Source organism: Mus pahari, chromosome 11, assembly GCF_900095145.1.
Source record: "Mus pahari chromosome 11, PAHARI_EIJ_v1.1, whole genome shotgun sequence".
Classification (NCBI taxonomy): Eukaryota; Metazoa; Chordata; class Mammalia; order Rodentia; family Muridae; genus Mus; species Mus pahari.
The window spans coordinates 5,993,301-5,999,338 of NC_034600.1; positions in this window are offsets into that span (position 1 = coordinate 5,993,301).

A 6,038-nucleotide genomic window follows, 5' to 3' on the forward strand; every position below is an offset into this window, starting at 1 on the left:
ATGCTTCCCCCTCGTGCACTTCCAAAAGTCCTCATCATGTGGCTGGAGAGCCAGGCTGTGTGCAAAAGTTTCAAAATGTTCTCCTACTAAGACACATTGAAAGTCCCTCATCAAACCTGGGGTCTAATTACTAATTAGACCTACCTAGGTAACTTCCAGGCATTAGACAGATATTTAATCTTTTCAGAAGCAAAATAAGGCTTGTATGGTTGCCAACTAAGACACGTGGTACCTCAGGACACAGCACAGACTTGTATCACCTTCTTTTATTCTATTTTCTCTGACCAAGATCAGGGTCCAAGTGGGACCCTGGGGAGACAGGTGGTCTGCAATGAAAGTGCCAGTAGAAACTTGGGAAATAACATTTCTGTTTACTAAGGTTTTACATTTTCACTGAAGAAAGAGGACAAGGATTAGCCATGCATCCTGCAAAGATTCCTACAAGCCTATGATTTCTATGAGCCTCAGTAAAAGGTTATGCTAATGATTAATTACTACCAAGTACTCTTTACAGTGGTTTATTAAATACCATCTGCCATGGTAACATTAGACTGTGAGCCAAACCTACATGCATTTAAGCTGTTTTATGTCCTTAAGTTCCATTTGAGGTGTTTAGGAGTGAGCCAGCAGCACTGGAACTTGATTTGGTGCTGGTGAAAACACAGAGCAAGGAATGGTGATATGACAAGGAGATAGAGATGGAGAGCCAGGCTGGATCACATCGGGAGCTATCCCTTCTCCTTCATGGTTCATAAAGGTTTACCATCTAGTCCTGATGGTTAGCAGGAACCTTCCTTAGCTGGGGTCCCACAGCCTGGTCTTCTTTACTACCTGGAGAGTTGGCAGGCAGTCCTTCTACCCAGAACATTCTGTTGATCTCACATACACTCTTCCATGCTGCTCCCAACCTTGGCATTCATCAGATGTCTGAGATGGGGTAAGAAGAACCACTGTTGCTATGTACAGGGCTTATGAGAACTGCTTCTTTTTATATGCTCTCCCTGTAGGGCGTGCCAAAACCTGCCCTGCTTAAGACCCACAACCTTGGCCAGCTGGACATTGGTGAAAGCAGAGGAGACCTCTCTGGCTCTTTCTACCTGATACCCTTGTGGTTTTCTAGGATCTTCCATGGAGGCTCTCACTCCCCAGCCTGAATCTCTAAACATGAGGGCACAACATATATACTCACTCATCTTCAAAAAGACCAGGAGGGAGGCAGGGTAGCTTGAGGCTGACCCATGTGTGCCTGAAGAGAATATAGGTTCAAGCTGGCCCCTGAGAGTTTCTGCCTTTCTCCATGACTGTATTTGGCCATAAGGAGTAAAAGGAGGAGTTGCAGTCAAGACTGAGAGTTTTAGATAGGAAGAGGGCCCTTCGTCCTCAGTGAGTGACATGACATTGTTAGCACCCCTCATTTTCTTGTAGGGGCAATACTCTAGCATGTTTCCTTAGCTAGTTAGATCTCTCCTTCCTGTTACAAAAGCTGGGCTTATGTGCATACCGCAGTACTTCCTCCTAAAGTCAATCAGGAGCCACACCAGCCTGTTGGCAATGTTGAAAGGAACACTTCCATGCTCACAGGTGGACCTCCCACTGGTACAAGGCACACAGCTGCTAGAGGCACTGGCTCTGACCGTGTATCCCCAGACTAATGTTAGGACCCAGTAGTGTGGGCAAAGGATAGTTAGCAAGCAATAAGAGCCATCAGGAGGAGACTGGAGCCGGGGCTGCATGAGGGAAGTATAACGCTGTGGCTGAATGCAGAATGGCTGTCACCACTGAAGGCAAAAACCATTGCTATTTCAAGGAGTGAAGCAGGAATAAGGTTAGGTGAAGATGTAGAGGAGGCTCTCCATTGCTCCTCTCCTTGAGGAGGCTCTGATCTAGGGCCCGCTAACCTCCCTGTTGTAACTGTTTTTTACTCTTCTCCCTAGCCATATCTCTACCAGTTAAGATCAATATTAATGCCTGGCAGTTATCAATGTATTTCCCACCCCCCCACACATATACAGTAAAACATACAGACATGTCAAAGAAGGCCCTTCCCATGGCTGCTTTACATAAACATAATTGGTGTGGGCCTGGAGGTTTGTATCATTGTATCTTACCTTCCCTGTAAGCAAAATTGAGTGAGGGAGACCACATTCTGCTCTTATACTTTGCCCAGAGTAGCACAGGGAATAAACATTTTAGTGAGGAACATGAGCAGGAGGAGATCTCTGATATACTGTGTGGAGAAACTGTGAAGTCACTGGCTCTCACAGCTGGTTGATGGCTAGGGAGGGAATCTGCTCTATCTGAACTTAGCTGTAGCTTACCTCTCATTGCCTTTAGAAAGCACCTCTGGTTTGAATTCTACCCCGTGTCTGGAAAGGTGAGAATTCAGTCAGTGACCCAGGTTCCACTAACCTGGGTCAGAGGTTATAAGGTCAGCTAAGACCAGGCTGAAATCACTTCACATCATGAGTTCCTGAGTGGGACATTGTATCCAGGAGTTGGAAAACACTGTTATATAGTTGGTGAGGATGAGTCATTGGCATTGTCCTGCCCTAGGAACCAAAGGCTACGCCATAGATAGCAGCTGGGTTACCCATAAGAGCCAAAGTCAACTTGTAAGTCCTACCTGTCCAAGGATCAGGTAACTTCCTGCAATGCTGAGGGTTGTAGTTCTTGAAAAATAACAAAACCACATGAGAAATATGGTAGCCATGTGGTTTTGCCCTTAAAAACCTCCTACCACACATGACTCTTGCTGGGATCCCAGGGCAAAGACCTGATCAGAGTCCATCCTGGTCAGTATTTAATTAAAGCTTGTTTCAAATTTGGCTCAGTATTGTGAAACTGGTTTTTCTTTTGTGAGTCTCAGGATTATCAATCTTGCCATACTGACATGATACCCAAAAGGGCTCCCATGGTCTCACAGGCTGGAGCCCAGCCACTCCTGTCCAAGACTAGACTGCCTTGGTATCTATCCAGCACTAGGCCTGAGGGAGCTAGTTCCCAGCATGTACATCTAAGTGAAATGTCTCTACTTCCAGTTCTATGACTTCTTGAGCTCTGTATCACAACAGCAAAAGTGGTAGAGGCTCCAAATGTGACCACCAAACCCAAGAGATAAGGTGGGTGCCACAACAGTGTTCACCAGGTACTTGTTCTTCATAGGCATAATGCCCTGATATATGACTCTTAATGTAACCTGCCAGACGGTGACCCTGCAGTGCTGACTTTGTAGGTGGAGACTCCCCAGGCATGAACCTTTGGGTAGGGGCTTCCTAGGCATGAGCCCCCAAGATATGGTCCTTTAGGTAGAAATTGCCCAGGCTTCACTCCTTGAGGAAGAGACTCTTAGGTAGTGATCCCCCAAGGTAGAGACCACTCAAGTGTGACCCCTGGATGATGATCTATAAGGCATAAACTCTCAGGCATGCCCCCACATGTGTGGTGCCACATATGTGCCCCTCCAGGTGGTGAATCTTCACTGGCAGGGACTTCCATAGTTGTGACCTTCCTGGTGTGACATGCTTAAATGGGCAGCTGCTCCTTCAATGTACTCATTGGCCCCTAATGCTGAGCTATGATCTTCAGAGAGGAAGGTCAGGTAACTAGCTATATCTGCAAACTCTCAGATAGTAACCAACTGGAATACTGGGATATCTGAAGAACGCCATGGTACTCAACACCCCATAAACATTGTGCCCTTGTCCTCACCAGGAACTACCCTATGCCTTGCTTTTCCCTCAACCATTCACTCAGATAAACTATCTGTACTGAGACTTGCTGACTGCAAGAAGAGACAATCTAGGTGGAGGCCCCAGTCTAGGTAGAGCAGGCACCTTCTGCCAAGGCCTAGTGTTTCTGAGGCCCAGGCTCATTCTGTCTAGACTTGACAGTGTAGCCCAGGTTGCCAGGTTGTAGAAAGCTTATGGCTTCCTATATAAAAAAAAGAGCTTACACGCAGCACCATCCTGTTACCATCACACAAACTTGCCTTTGCTTAGCAGCCTTAGTCAGCAGGCCCAGACACTATGAGCTGGACCAACAAGCTCTGCTCTTTTGTACTTCCCAATGTCGGCCCTGCCACTACTGGAATGCTGTTCTTATTGGGCTCAAGGCTATTGTGTGGTAAGATTCTGTGAGGCCAGGATCTGTGTAAGAATTACCACTCATTTCTGTTCTTCAGTCATATACCTCGATATGACAACATAAGGCAGAGAGCATGGGCCAAGGTAGCCTCTTATATTGAGTGTGTGGCAGGGTTAAAGGGCATGCTGGCATTATAACATATTGTCAGGGTATTAAGAGTGGGAACTCATAGGTTCTGTGCCCCTGGACTGGCTTCACTTCAAACTTCAGTTTCTTCACCTCTTTAAAAAATGGAAAAAATTAAAACTTTATTCACATAACCCACTCAGCCTTGCCTTTCCCCATCACAGAGGATGAGGCCTATCTCTTACAGCTTGGAGTAACAGGTTATGACTAGTGGGATGTAGGTATAAAACTACAAAGACATTTTAAAGCTGAGTTTCTTGAAAAAGGGGTAAGCCACAAACCTATTTTTTGCTTTGTGCTGTGATGGCCAGAGCCACCTTGGAACCAAGAGAGAAGAAATGACATTACATTAATGCTCAACTAAACTAATGGCTCTAAACTAATGTCACTAGCTTCTGACTGTAGACTTTCTCCTGAGTGGGAGAGAAAACCCTGGCTTTGCTTAACTGCTTCTGTGTCTGATCTGTGCTGTTGAGATCTGTCATGGTGGTGGATGCAATATATTTGACACAGGCCTCACCACATAGTGGGTGTATAGCCAGAAAATATGTGACTATAAGAAGGTTTCAGTGAGTCTGTGACCCTGAAGAGAACTCATGTTCTATTTGGGGGACTCAAGGCATGGTTAAGGAGATCCAGTACCTGGAGCATGAGGATAGGAGGGAGCAGAGAAGACCCCAAGGAGCTAATGCTCCATCAGAAGGGGGACCTGAGGGGATGTTACACCCTTGACAGGGATCTAGCTGGCTGAAGTCTAGTCAGTGTGGGTAAGTGAAAGTGGATCTGGGCAAAGCACAAAGAAAAACTTGCATGTTGTTTACCTGGTTTCCTAGCTGTATAATCAGGGAGTAATCAGAGAACTTATTGCTAGCCTTTATCATTTCTAATCATATGTTAACTTAATCATTTGGATGAGACTCCTTTTCCTGAGCTGAGTATAGCATCCAGGAAAAGAAAAAAAAAAAAAGACAGAACTTTGCCTTTGAGACGTTCTCAGTCAAGTGAGTGATATGCTAGGAAAGGTTCTTTTGTTAAACTAAAGTATACTTTGTTTTATGGATGATAGGTTTCTAGACCCAAACTCACACATTAAAGTGCTAACCTCAGTGAGAAAGGGTTAAATCCAGGGGTCTTAGGAGGTGATACGGTGGAGCCTCTAGCTGGGATCAATCCTTTTCAAGAGGCATCAGCAAGCTATTCCCTTAGTCTCTGTCAAGAAGGAAAGCAGGGAGGCGGAGCCCCAGTAGTGGACTTGACCAGGCCTGATCCTGGATCCTAGGTCTGAGAAAGAAGCATACACTGTTGAAGCTCACAGCATCTCACAGCAGCATGAATTGCCTGAGATGTCATGAAAAATGCTCGCATATCAAATGCCACCTCATAGGTGACAGAAGACAAAGTTGCCTATGAATCTTGAGGTGAGCTTTCTGGTTATTAGGCTAGCCCAGGCACAGTTCTTGTATGAGTCAAAGCACACTCCCAAGAGGAGCCAGTTAAGGCTGAAGCAGAGGCTGAGTTGAGGCAGCCCTAGTCTGAGAGCACCTTGGGTTATTGGAGCTGGAGGAAGCAGGAAAGACACTCCCTGGTTGTGTAGAGAGAGTTCGGTTCTGCCCATACTGCTGTGTGGGATTTGTGGCCTCCAGAACTGAGACAAGAAGTCTGTGTTGTTCCAAGGGAACAAATCTCTAGTAATTTGGTAAAGCAGCCACAGAAACAACAGATACACACATTATTTGTCAACCTCAACCACAGAGAGTCTCTAAAGACTC